This window comes from Lynx canadensis, chromosome D4 (assembly GCF_007474595.2).
Source record: "Lynx canadensis isolate LIC74 chromosome D4, mLynCan4.pri.v2, whole genome shotgun sequence".
NCBI classification, from domain to species: domain Eukaryota; kingdom Metazoa; phylum Chordata; class Mammalia; order Carnivora; family Felidae; genus Lynx; species Lynx canadensis.
The window spans coordinates 57,975,791-57,989,371 of record NC_044315.2 but is presented as its reverse complement, the minus strand read 5'-3'; the positions used below and the strand labels follow the sequence as shown (position 1 = coordinate 57,989,371).

Sequence of the window (13,581 nt, the reverse complement as noted above, 5' to 3'; positions counted from 1 at the left end):
TGACATTCTTCTGCAAAGAAGAGTTTTCCCTCATCAATTGGGGATGAACCTAATTTCTTCCTAAAATGACACATTAAATGCTTCATTCTTTCTCTTTAATTACCAATTTTCTGACAAAGGAGTTAGTGTCATAGTGTTTCCATTGGTGGTAAATGAGTTTTTCCTCCCTTTCTTCTCTCTCTTTCTCTTCAAGTATCATTGTGGATTCATGTGTGGACTCATGTATCACATTTTTTCAATGTGTTACAATCAATTACCGGCTAAATTAGTCTTTAAAGAATCAATGGAGGATAGGGCTGAGGATGTGATCAGAAAATTCCTGGAAGAATACAGTGGTTAAAGAAATACACACACCACACACACGCATTCTTATCAGTGATCAAAAAATGAAAATCAAATGACATAAAAGAGAAAAAAAATGTAAAATATCCAATTCTGCTACTGGATATATAACCCAGAGAAATTCTCTCATCGTTCTCATAAGGGCCACACATGAAGATGTTCACAGTGTTGTTTTTGGTTGTGAGAAGCAATTTGTGTGTCCATAACTGAAGAAGTCCTTAAGCAAAATGTGGTGAGTGGAGTATTAGTCAATAGTTAGAAGCAGTGGACTCGATCTTAAAAACATATTACTCCAGGGGTCCCTGGGTGGCTCAGTTGGTTAAGTGTCAGACTCTTGATAGTGGCTCAGGTCTCAGTCTCTCAGTCCTGAGATCGAGCTCTGCATTGGGCTCTGCACTGAGCACAGAGTGTGCTTGGGATTCTCCCTCTCACTTTCTCTCTGTCCCTCCCCTGCTCGTGTGCACTCTCTCTCTAAAAATAAATAAACTTAAAAAAAATGTTACTGCAAGGAAGAACACAAAGAAAAAATCTATCTTACAGTACTATTTACTTAAGGAAAAAAATACATGAATCTAAAACAATAATACACATTTTAAATAAACATCTACAAACAAAAAGATATATACTTAACATACTGGAATGATTTCCTATGGTGGAAAAGGGGAATGAGATTGGAGAATACGGATAAAAGAGAATAATAAATAAAGTCAATGTGAGAAGTTTTGTGAGTGAGGAAGAGGATCAAGTCAATCCCCTATATTTAGGTAAAAATAAATAAATGATTAAATAAATAAATTGTGATAGTTTTCGGAAAGTAAAACCTTTAAAAACATTGACCTAGCAACTCTGGCTTTTTTTAATGTTTATTTTTATTTATTTTTGAGAGAGAGAGAGAAAGCACGTATGAGCAAGGAAGGGCAGAGGGAGAGAGGGAGACACAAAACTTGAAGCAGGCCCCAGGCTCTGAGCTGTCAGCACAGAGCCCGATGTGGGGCTTGAACCCACAAAGATCATGACTTGAGCTGAAGTCGGAGGCTTAACCGACTGAGCCACCCAGGCGCCCAGACATAGCAATTCTTTTAGGAATCTAGCCTAAGGAAATAGAACCTTATGCTTATTAGCGTTGTGACAGTAAGAAAAAAGAGCAGCATGCGTTCTATTGCTCTCACACACACCCTGAGGTACACACCCCTAGGTGTTTCAGGGAGGCCTCAGAGGTGTTTCACAGGTGTTTGTGTGTGCTGGTGAAGGAGTATAGTCACGTGATATTGCGGGTTAAATTCATCATTTCCTGCTCCAGCTCCTTCCATTTGGTGTTCCTATTTCCTCTGCCTTTGCTGGGCATGGTTACAACTATCATTGAGTTCTACCTTATCTGGAGTCCTTCAGTTGCTAAGGCTGCAGAGTGTTATTCTGTGGTGTAGCCAAGACTATCTCGCTCTTCTTTTGGTTTTACATACTATTAAATGTTTATTGTTGTGTTATAATTTTTCTGGATGTAACTCTTTGAGTGTTTTCTTGTAATCCCCCTCCTCTACTCCCTCCCCCTCCAAAAAACAACAGCAACAACAACAAAAACCCAAAAGACAAAACAAGAAACAACATTTGCAAACTATACTGGAAGACAAATACAAGTAATATATGTGCTGGATGTGAAAATGAAATGGAAAATGCGAATCAAAATCACAATGAGATACCACTTTACATCCATTAGATGGCATATATATACATATATATACATATGCATATACATGTATATATACATACATATATATATATATATACACATACATATATATATATATATATATATATATATATATATATACACATATGGAAAATAACAAGTGTTGATGAAGATGTGGAAAAATTGGAAATTCGATGTGGAGAAATTGCTGGTAGGAATGTAAAATGGTGCAGCCACAATGGAAACCAGTTTGGTGGGTTCCTCAAAAAGTTAAGTATAGAATTACCATATAATGCAGCAATTCTACTCCTGGGTGGAATTCAAAAGAACTGAAAGCAGGGACTCAGATACTTGTATGCCAATGTTCATAGTAATATTATTCACAGCAGTCAGAAGATGGAAGCAACATAAATGTCCATTGATGAATGAATGGATAAACAACATGTGATTATATATAGGTAATAGATATATAAATAGATATATGCATACATATACATGTATACATATACATAAATATACATATATATTTAGAAATATATATCAACATATATATATATATATAATGGAATATTACTCAGCTTTAAAAAGGAATGAAATTCTGATACATGCTACAACATGGTTGAAACTTGAACCTTGAAAACAGTATGCTAAGGGAAATAAGCTGACACAAAAGGACCAATATCATATAATTCCATTTGTGTGAGGTACCTGGAAAAGGCAAATTCATAGAGACAGAAAGTAGAATAGAGGTATCAGGGGCTGGGGAGGAGGAGAATGGGAAGGTTATTGATTAATAAGTACCGAGTTTCTGTTTGGGATGACGAAAAAGTTCTGGCAATGGATAATGGTGATGGTTGAATAACACTGTGAATGTAGTTGCTATAGATTGAATTGTGTTCCCCTCAAATTCATGTTTAAGTCCTAACCCTCAATGTGATAATATTTGGAGATGGGGCCTTTAAAATTAGTGCCCTTATAAGAAGAGACCCTGGGGGGGGGGGCGTCTGGGTGACTCAGTTAAGCGTCCGATTTCGGCTCAGTTGGAGCCCCCCATCAGGCTCTCTGCTGTCGGCACAGAGGTAGCTTCAGATCCTCTGCCCCCGCCCCCACCTCCTAAAAATAAATAAAAAGCTTTAAAAAAAAAAGAAGAGACACCAGAGAATTTGCTCTGTATCTCTCTCCCCACCATGAGAGGACACAGTGAGAAATCAGCCATCTATAAGCCAGCAAGAGAGCTCTTACCAGAAACTGACCATGATGACATCTTGATCTTGGCCTTGTAGCCTCCAGAACTGTGAGAAAATATAGTTCTGTGGTTGAAGCCACCAGCCTGTAATGTTTTGTTATAGCAGCCCAAGCTAAGACAGTAGTTAATGCCACTGAATTGTATACTTGAAAATGGTTAAAATGGTAAAATTCTATTATGTGTGTTTTGCCACAATAAAAAAAAATAGAAACAAAAAATGAAAAGGGCAATTCTGTTATCTTGCTTCTCTTTTGCAAATCTCTAGATGCCAATCTCAGAAAGACATTAGTAATCGTCTAGCAGCGACCCTTCTGCCTTATGTGTATGAGGAAAGTGAGGGTCCTAGAAATGAACTGATGTAACCAGGATCATCATTCTCTGTTCCTCACCAGGTAGCCCCTATCTTCAAGAACGGCATTACTATCATCCTGTTGCCCAAGCCAAATATATCTTTCTCATCCTTGACGCTCTCCCATCTTCCTTGACAGCTGTATCTTGGTGATTATAATACCTTAATACACTTGTAATCTTACCATGTCTGCCTCAGTTTGGGTCGGCTTGGTCCCTTGCCTAATAGCTTCTTAGCCAGTTTTATTGCTTCTCTTCTTGTTCCCCTCCAATCTATTTTCTATACAGCAGCCAGTCTTTCCCAAATCCAATCTGATTATTTTCTTCTCCCACTAAATCTTTTAATAGTTCCCTTTCGTTACTTAAGTTCAAATGCTTCAACGTGATACTCAAGACTCTTCAAGGTCTTTTGGTACCCTCCTAGATCTCCAGTCTGGTCTCTTCTTCCCACTTATCACCCAGGCTGTGCCCCAGTCTTACTAAACTTGTGGTTCCCTAAACACATCATGCTCATCTCTCTTCCTGATCATTGCTGAAGGATGGACATTTTCAGAGATAAATGTTACAACACACATGAATGTGTTCCATTCTTTTTTTTGCACCCTTTAACTGGCAAGGCGAGGTGGCCCAGGGCCTAACCTGGCCCTCTCCCTTGCTTCCTCCTGGTCAGCAAGGCAGCCTCAGTGGGGTCCTTTGGTTACTGGATTAAACTGCTTGCCTGTCCCTTATCTTCTAGGGCTGGTGGGAAAGGCATTTGACCAAATTGAGTTCTAAGAGTTGAAACTGGGATTTGGGCTTTCAAATTTGATAGGCTACCGAGACCTATCAAAAGACAGAATACCATAGTTTATGGGCATTCTACAGTAGGCATTAGGACTGAAACCCTAACTAGTAATATGTACCTACCACCAGAAAGTGAAGGATGGGATTCAGGAAATACTAGGTCCTTTGGCCAATCATATTCTCTTTTTTGTGTTTTAATTTTTTTAATGTTTATTTATTTTTGAGAGAACGAAAGAGAGACAGAGCGCAAGTAGGGGAGGGGTAGAGAGAGAGGGAGACACAGAATCCGAAGCAGGCCCCAGGCTCTGAGCTGTCAGCACAGAGCCCGATGCAGGGCTCGAACTCAAGAACTATGAGATCATGCCCTGAGCCGAAGTTGGACACTTAATTGACTGAGCCACCCAGACGTCCCTAGCCAATTATATATATATATATATATATATATATACACACATACATACATATATATACATACATACATATATATATTTAATATTTGTTTATTTATTTTGAGAGTGAGCAAGTGAGTGCGAGCAGGGCAGGGCAGAAAGAGACAGGGAGAAGAGAGAGAATAGCAAACAGGTTCCAAGATGTGAGCGAGGAGCCCATGCAGGGCTCTACCTCACATACCCTAAAATCATGACCTGAGTGGAAATCAAAAGTGGGAAGCTTAACTGACTGAGCCACTGTGTGTGTATATATATATATAATTATATATATAATTTTTTAATGTTTATTTTATTTTTGAGAGAGAAAGAGAGTGAGACAGAGTGTGAGTGGGGGAGGTGCAGAGAGAGAGGGAGACGCAGAATCTAAAGCAGGCTCCAGGCTCTGAGCTGTCAGCACAGAGCCCCATGCGGGGCTCGAACTCACAGACTGCAAGATCACGACCTGAGCCGAAGTAGGACGCTTGACCCACTGAGCCACCCCAGGCGCCCCCCAATTATATTTTTAATGTCTTCCCAGTCCACTTTCCCCAGCCTGTTTCGCCTGGTAAACTTCTAGTCACCCTTAAGCTCTTAACTTCTAAGAATTTATCTCACCATCCTCCAAGGAGACATGTAAACTTTTTTTTTAATGTTTATTTTTGAGAGAGCTCGCGGGTGGGGGTGGGGGGAGGGGTGAGAGGGAGAGCGAGAGGGAGAGCGAGAGAGAGAGAGAGAGAGAGAGAGAGAGAGAGGCAGAGAATTCAAAGAAGGCTAGGTGCTGTCAGTGCAAAGCCTGATATGGTCTACAACTCATGAATTGTAGTATCATCAGCTGAGCTGAAGTCACTCAAACGACTGAGCCACCCAGGTACCCCTAGACATGTAAACTCTGAAGCCTGGGACTGTATCTTAATCATTGTATCCCCAGTGCCTAGCATTGCATGATGAAAGATCATGTACCTAGTAAATGTCAAGGTGGAATTTAAAACGTCAGTTGCCACAGATTCATCCACACTTGTCTCTCATGGGGTTAGCCTACCACCGTAGCACTGTGCTTTGTCAACTTGTAGTTTGCTCTCTCTCTACTCGGCTCCCTGTTGGTGGCTGCATGTGGGTAAAGGCTGAGGATAACACTTTGTGGAAATGATTTAGTCGGCAGTGTAGCTGCACCCTCACCCACACGGCTGTACTTAACGGCACTCCTAGCACGGAGTGCACGTGGTTGAGTCTTTGATATGAAAGTCAGAAAAATATGAAAAGGAAATGGGTTCAGTGACCAATAATATCCCATCTAAGGAGAAGAGGGTGTCCAAGGGGATCGCGAATCTGCAGAATTCTTCTCTTAGAACACTGTCAGCACAGCTCAAAAGCCTTTCCTCACCTCCCAGCCTCTCTTTTGAGACTAGGCCCGGCTGGGTTAGATGGTTTCCTGTAAGCTTTTTAACAACAACGCCGTTTAAAGAAAGAGGAAGAGAAAGTAGGAGAAAGGGGCAAGGGGCCAGGGCAGAGGGAGGCTGGCTTCTGTTCAATTCAAGATGGGTCTTTAAATTCAGAGAAGGCAGCGCATCTCCATCTCTTTCGTTTCTGCTTCTGCTGTCCCCTCTGAGTCCGCTGATTTAGCACTGAGACACAGCCCAAGAAGGGGAGAGAGTTTCTCTTCTAAGTGTCTGGAAAATCAAAACTTTGAGGAAACAGCCAAAAGAGGGAGGGAGAGGAGACTGGATATACTGTGAGGGAGAGGAGGAGGGAGGCCGAGGCTGCACTCGCCGTAGAATGGGTGGCCGGCGGGCGGGCGCGCCGGCGAGCCGCAGCAACCCGGGCCGAGACCCTGGCAAACTCACTGGCTCAAACACCGGCGCCCGAGGCAGCCGCGCAGCTGAGCCTCAGGCGCAGCCGGGCCTGGGTGGCGCGAGGCCCGGCCCGGGAGGCCAGCGTCTGTGCCCCGGAGGCGGACCGGAGGCGGGGCAGTCCCCGGGGCAGGGCTCTCCCGCGGGCGGCCCTTTGCCTCCCCCGCCTCCGCGAGCCGCCGCAGCAGAGGATGCCCTACGGCGCCGCCCTCCCGGCCCCGGGGAGGCGGCTGAGGAGCCGGCCGCCCATTGGTCGCGGCGGCGCGGCGTCTCCGCCCCCTCCGCGTCCCCGCCCCCCCTCCGCCGCCGCCGCCGCCACCGCCGCCGCCGCCGCCGCCGCTGCCGCTGCCGCTTCCCGGCTCCGCCTCCTCCCCCTCCGGGAGCCGCCTCCGTCGCCGCCACCGCTGCTGCTGCCGCCGGCCCGGGCCCAGCCAGCGCCCGCCCGCCGGAGTCGAGTCGCAGTCGGAGCCGCTTTCCGCGGCCCCCGCCATGAGCGGAAGCGCCGCCGCCGCGGTCGCCGCCGCCGCCTCAGCAGCTGCGGCCGCCGCGCACTTCCAGCCTCAGTCGTCGTCTCCCAGGCCGGGAGCCGCCGAGCTAGGGCCCCTGCGCCGCCCGCGCCCCCCGCCGCCGCCGCCCCGGCCCGAGCCAGCCGCTGCCGGCCGCCTCAGCCCTCCGGGCCACGGGCCTCTCCGGGCGGGCTCCCAGGGTGGCGGCGCCTGCGGCCGAGCGCCGGGAGCAGGTACGGGGTCCCGGAGCGGGCCGGGCGGGGAGGGGCGTGGGTTGGTTTCGGGGGTGGGGGGCCCAAAGGCGTGTGGTCCAGCCTTCCGGCCCCGCGGAGGGGGTGGAGCGTTGTCTGGGGTCAGCTTTGTCCGGCCCCGGATACCCTGTGAGCTCTGCGTCCCCGCCGCGCCGAGCGGCTCACAAAGCGTTTTCCTACCCGGTGGGTAGCCCCCTCCCCTAGGGTGGGCAGGGCAGGACCTCTCTAGGTCTCCGCTTGGCGGAGGAGGAAACCAAGGCTTACTGGGGGAAGTGACTTGCCCAAGGTCACGTAGCCGGTGAGAGCCGTAGCCTGGCTGGGACCCAGGGCCACCCTGGGCCGGCGCGGGCCCCGAGTCGGGGACGGGGGGCTGGAAGGAGGAAGAACTCCTAGCCCCCGGGACCCGAGAGACATTGATCCGGAGGAGGGGGCTCTAGGCCCTGGTCCTAGGCACGCCCACCCAATGCTTTTTAGGTAGGCTTCGGGGATAAGATCTCTTGCGCGGTGGAGAGAAGGAGCAGGGGCCCCTTTGAGGGCTTGGGGGGTACTCTGGGGAGCCGATTTGGGGAGCCTCAGAGGGGAGAGATTCGGATGAGGGGTGTGCCTCCTGGGGGAGGGCTTTCTTGAGTGAATGGGGCAGAGCTTCGGAAACTTCTCATCATGGGGACTGTTTGGTTTCTGTCAGGCCACATTGCCCACCACTGCCCGGACTAAACCAATCTAGCTGAGATTAATAGGGAGGCCTTCCCGCTTTTGTGGAGACACCTATAAGGTGTTTGTTTTCATGAAATGGCACGAGTTTCGTTCGTGCCCCAAAACAGAAGTGCGTATAAGGCCCTAGTAAAAGCATTTCTGCTACAGAAGGCCGAATGAGTCTTTTTCCAAGTGGTCTGGATCTGTCACACATGGAGGACCCCTGGAGAACAGCTATCGGAGGCGTGAAGGGGAAGGAAGCAGGGATGATTGGGACAAGTCACCCTCCAGCCTGGCATGTTGGGGCCATGTGCTGCAGGGACTCCCATTTTTCTTTGGGGTGGGTGGTTTTTACTGTAGTGGATATATCTTGGAAAGGGAAGGAGAGCACTTGGGAGTTCTAGAGGAGAGAGGGAGGGCAATGGAGAGTGTCCTGTGGAGCTCAGAAAGCTGTAGAATGGGGAAAAAGAAGAGGGTATTTAGTCATTGTGGGGGAAGGGAGATAAAAGGGTTGCTGAGGGGAGGGGGGCCGTGTCTAGTCTAGAGAAAACTTGGGATGTTTCAAAGAGGGAGCCAGGGGTTTGAAAGGAGTCTGTTAGAGGTGGATGGTATCTTACAAGGTTGAGTAATAGGTACTGGTCTGCAATCACTTCATTTTCTTCCAGTAAAGACATTTGTAGTACTTTTATATAATTATATAAATGTTTTGGCTTTTGCACTCCCCACCCGCATTCTCTTTCCTGGTCTGAGGCTATCGGCCCATAGTATTGTCTTGGAAGTAAGGCTTGACAAAAGAGGGAAGGGGAAGACTAATTAGCAAATGCATTAATTAGGGCCCTTTGTCCGAAATGATTCCTTGTTTAAGTCTGCTGATTTCTTGCTGCCCTCCTGCACTTCGGCTTTCCAGCTGTGGTGGGTGTTTGGGGGATGGGGACGTGCTCTGGAAGAACTGCCCTGATTTAGACAAGATAAATTTTTCTTAAAAAATTGGGACATATATTTGACAAATATGTATAAAAGCATGAACATTTACTGGTCAAAGATTTTAATTAGTGAAATGCAAATTGAAACAATAAGGAGGTGCTGTTTCACACCCATCAGAGTGGCAAAAATTAAATGCTGTGGTAATCAAGTGTTAGTGAGGTTGTGGGGAAATCAACTTTTATTTACTGCTAGTGGGAATGTAAATGGATACAACTACCTTGGTCAGTAGTGTAGCGATGTCTTTTTGGAGGGCTAACATACCTATTTACCCAAAATGTCTATTTCTGCGTCTAAGAAGTAATACGGTCGTCCAAGAAAATAAGTAAGAAAAAGTATAAGCATGCTCATTGCAGCTCAAATGTCCACCAACAAGGGGAATGCATAAATTGTTAGATAGTCCCACACAATTGAGTCTTACAGCACTGTGAAAAATAAACCACAGCCTCATGCTTTAAAATGAATGAATCTCACAAACATAATATGGGGTGGGGGAACAAGTTACAGATTTCTTACAAAATGTTTGCACTTGTATAAAATCTGAAAACATGCAAAATAATATGGTTTGGGGGCTATGTACCTATGTCGTAAAAGTGTAAAAACATGCATGGTAACAACTAACACCAAATTCAGAGTAGAAATTATCTCTGGGAAGAAAAGATGAAGAATGGGATTGGACAGGGGTACACCAAGGGCTTTAATTATATCTAATATTCTATTACCAAGAAACCTGAATCAGATAATTGCAAATTAGGATTTGCTTATTTTGGGTGTTGGGTCAGAGATATTCAATATATTATTTTAAATATTTTTCAGATGTTTGAAATATTTCTCACATGCAGAACATTTTCTTATTTATCGAGTGCAGGATTTTTGTCCCATAAAAATGAAACTTCTGCCACAGACTCCAATCCAGCACAGCCTGTTAGACTTGCAGGCTGGTGATCCTTTTCTCACCCCTTTCTGACCTGCAAAGCCTGGTATTGCGATGGGTGACTTTTATTTTGGAACTGCTGATAGGCATGGAGGATTTCCCAGTGTTTCTAAACTTTCTGGTGGACCTAGGTCAGCAGTTTGAGCTTTGTCAAAATATAAGTGCTCCAGGACGTTCTAACTTATCTGTTGCAGGGAGGGACCCAGACATCTGATTCTGACAAAGTTCCCCAGTAGATTCTGATGACCACTAAAATTTGAGAACCACTGCCTTAGGCTCCTGACTCTGGGCTGTACTCCATTTTAGCTTTGCCCTAGGCTGCCTTCTCTTGCCTCTCCTGCCTAACTGGGACTAATTTGGACCCATGTGATACTTAGCTCTTTTATAGGGCATAAAAGAGTGATGGGGTTGGAAGCTGTTGAATGTGAAGGCATTCATAATCTGGTCATCTCTTCCTCTTATTTTCATGCAGGTAGCTAAGGGGCCCATTATCCACCAGGGCTATTTATCAGGTTTTACAAACTTTAACCACTTGTGTCGCTCACTATATGGGGTTTTATAGTTAAGATAGGAGCAAAAACCCAAACAAACAAAAAACAAAAACAAAGGGGGGGGTGCACTAACAGAGAAGGAAAACCAGCAGATTTGGAGAAAGGAAATCCCCAATAGTAAATGTATGTGATCCAACCTTTCTCTACAGATGGTAGAGATTCTTTTAGTGCCTTAGCTTATGACATGCATTTGAGTTTCAGCTATTTGAACCTATAGTCAAAGATTAGGGTCTTAAATAACAACTGATTATCACCTCAAGATGGAAGTTTCCTTTCTCCCAAATTTGCTAGTTTTACTTCTCTGCCAGACCCTTTTTGCTCTAGTCCTAATATGTTTAGGAATTAATTTATATTAACAAATATGAGGATTTCTGGTAATGAAATGTGTAAAATGCTTGTTTGTCTTTGGTAAGGTTCTTCTTTCTGGAAACCTACCTTGAAAGGGCAGTGTGTCCCCAGGTTTTGGGGACCCCATATTTTTGCAGGGCTGCTGTGTGAGGTTGTATAGATTGTGCCCAACCCGAAGTCACCTGTTTTGGGTGACAAGTGGGAGTGCAAATTCATTTGTGCTCCACTTCTCAAAATGAGCAATTCGCGTGGACGTGTGTCCTCTCAGAAGAGGGGGCACCCTTTTCAGATTCTCACCAAGATGCTTCGTGAAGTAGCTGCCTTGCAGCTTTGTTGGTCTGTGTATAACTGTGCTGTCTATAGTTGTGGACCCTGTGAAGAGGGCATGTCAGTTTTGGGCCTTGAGTTCCAAGCGTTTTCCCCACGTGAACTTTTTAAGGGAAGGGACCCGCCCCTGGCTTTTCATCACCATGCTCAGTTGTACCAGGCTTTCAGCTTAAAATTGTAAAAATTTGTTATGGAGCTAGAGAAATATGCCCCTTTTTGAAAATACCATTATTTATGAAAAGACGGAATGAGAGAGAAATATTAAAAAGACAACAGCATCTGGTACTTGAAGAAGAGAAAGTAGCTATGCACCCCACCCCATTTGCTCTTGCATTCTTGCAGTGCTCACTTTGAGGGGGAAATACGATGGGATTTTTCTCTTCCTATTTCCCCCTACGCTAGTATTCCTGAATTTCTGAAGACCTGAGGCTTTTTAGCCAATTTTGAAAATATTTACCCATTTGTATTTTCCATTAAGTGGTTGTTTACGCTTCCTGCTGTTTTTTCTTGGAGAGAGGGGAGGGGGTAGTGCTCAACCAAGGACAAGACTGGACTTCCTACTGCTTTTGCAAATAATGGCAGTGTGTTTTTCAGAACAGTTGTCATGGAAGAGTGCTGTTCTGTGGGCTCAAGGGAGAGGTACATTTGAAGTGGTTTCTCTTGTCTTTATTATTATTTTTAAACATGATTGAGGGTGATGGTTACAGAGTTCCATTGTGCTTTTGCTGCTGTTTTGGAGGAGGTTTTTTGAAGAAAATATACTTAAAGCTAAAAATGTTTAACAAAAATAGTCTTAGGCTCACACGAGAAAAACAAACAGTTCTCACCTTTAGGCCTTACCCAAAGCAGTTTGAATTTTTTCCAGTTCTGTTTAAATGGATATTGGTACTATTTTAGGGACTGCTTAGAACACTTAACTGGAGTGACGTAGGGCAGGTAGAGGAGGAGAATGATCGGATTATACTGGGGTTTATCAGTAGTTCCTCCAATCGTGATATGGAAAGCTATCACTGTATTGTCTGCTTTTTTGTGTTAAAGTATGTGTAGAAATAAGGGCGAGATTGTGAGTTTTGATATGTATAATAATTTGACCCTGTTGAAAGAAAAAGCAGAGGGAAGAAGTGGTAAGAGGAAGAAATACATGCTTGGAAGACAGTAGCAAGCAATTAAATAGCAGTACATTTCATAGTACTTTTGGGATGTTCCTTGAGTTGAAAGGTACCTGTCTGTATCCATTCTGCTTCAGCACCTTTGATTTCAGTGTCTGAAGATAGTGCTTACTGATCTTTGGTTGAAATCTGTTTTACCGTCATGGAACTGGAAAGTGAGTAGTTTTGAAGACTAGACTGAGGTAGTAGGGTAGGCTGAAAGTAAAAACAAGTATATCTGTTTTGTAACTGCTTTGTAAATAGGAGTTGGGAGTCTCATTAACAAAAGTATTTTTCATTTGGCTTTTAGGCTATCTTATTTAAAAATTGTTTTAATGAATTTGTCTTCCTATCTGTGCCTCAATACATATTTGAGTACCTACTGGGTGTCATAATACCACTACCTATACTTTGGGGTATAGATAACCTTGGGGTGATAGCCTTCATTGTCAGAGACTTCATTACCTGAGGTACTGAGAACAGCACAAAGGCTGTGGGCTTCACCTAGTTCTTTCTTTCTTTTGTCACGCTTCCTTCTGCTCCCTGGTCTTCTGGGTTTGGTGGTGATCTACCCATCTGTCAGGTCAGCCCTGCCCCTCCTCTCCCCATGTGAGGGGCACAGAGGCTTTACAGAACCATTCGGCCGGGCACCTTCAAGTAAAACCCCTCCAACAATATTGAGCCAGACCCGAGGGCCATCATAGTGGCTCCAGTTCCTCTTCCTTCTCTGTTGCCTGTGTTGACACCACCCACCCTTTGCTGTGGAGCCTGGAAGTCGCCCCCCTCACCCCCAATCATACAAAGAGGCTTTGTGCTCTGAGGATGTTCTAAAGGCGGGATCACTGTAATTATAATTCCCCAAGCACAACCAAGTAATGGGGGCAGGCAGGGTAAAGATGGTATCCAAGTTCTTGTTGGTAGGGAGAAGTCAGCCGGGATTAAAAATCATCTGGAGTCAGTACCAAAATGGATAATGGAGCGTTGTTGGTAATGCTGATGGGAATGTATTTAAGTGAATGCATTTCAGATTTTTACATTCTAATACTTGCGAGATACTTGAAGCTTTAAAAAGCATAAGACAGCCGGAACTTTTTTTTAGGTCTTTTTTTTTTTTTTTAAGTCTAAAATTGTAACCGAAAACTACTTTAGAAGAAGGTATGT

At 45.0% G+C, this 13,581-nt stretch overlaps 1 protein-coding gene across 2 annotated transcripts in view; it reads left to right on the top strand.

Moving 5' to 3' along the window:
- The first annotated feature begins 7,334 nt into the window (after nt 1-7,334).
- Nucleotides 7,335-13,581, top strand: part of RNF38 (ring finger protein 38) — a 131,868-nt gene continuing 125,621 nt past the window's right edge. For both annotated transcript variants that reach the window (XM_030294474.1, XM_030294473.1), the window contains exon 1: nt 7,335-7,420. The gene's annotated coding sequence lies outside the window, so the exon portion shown is untranslated. The remainder of the gene's footprint in view (nt 7,421-13,581) is intronic.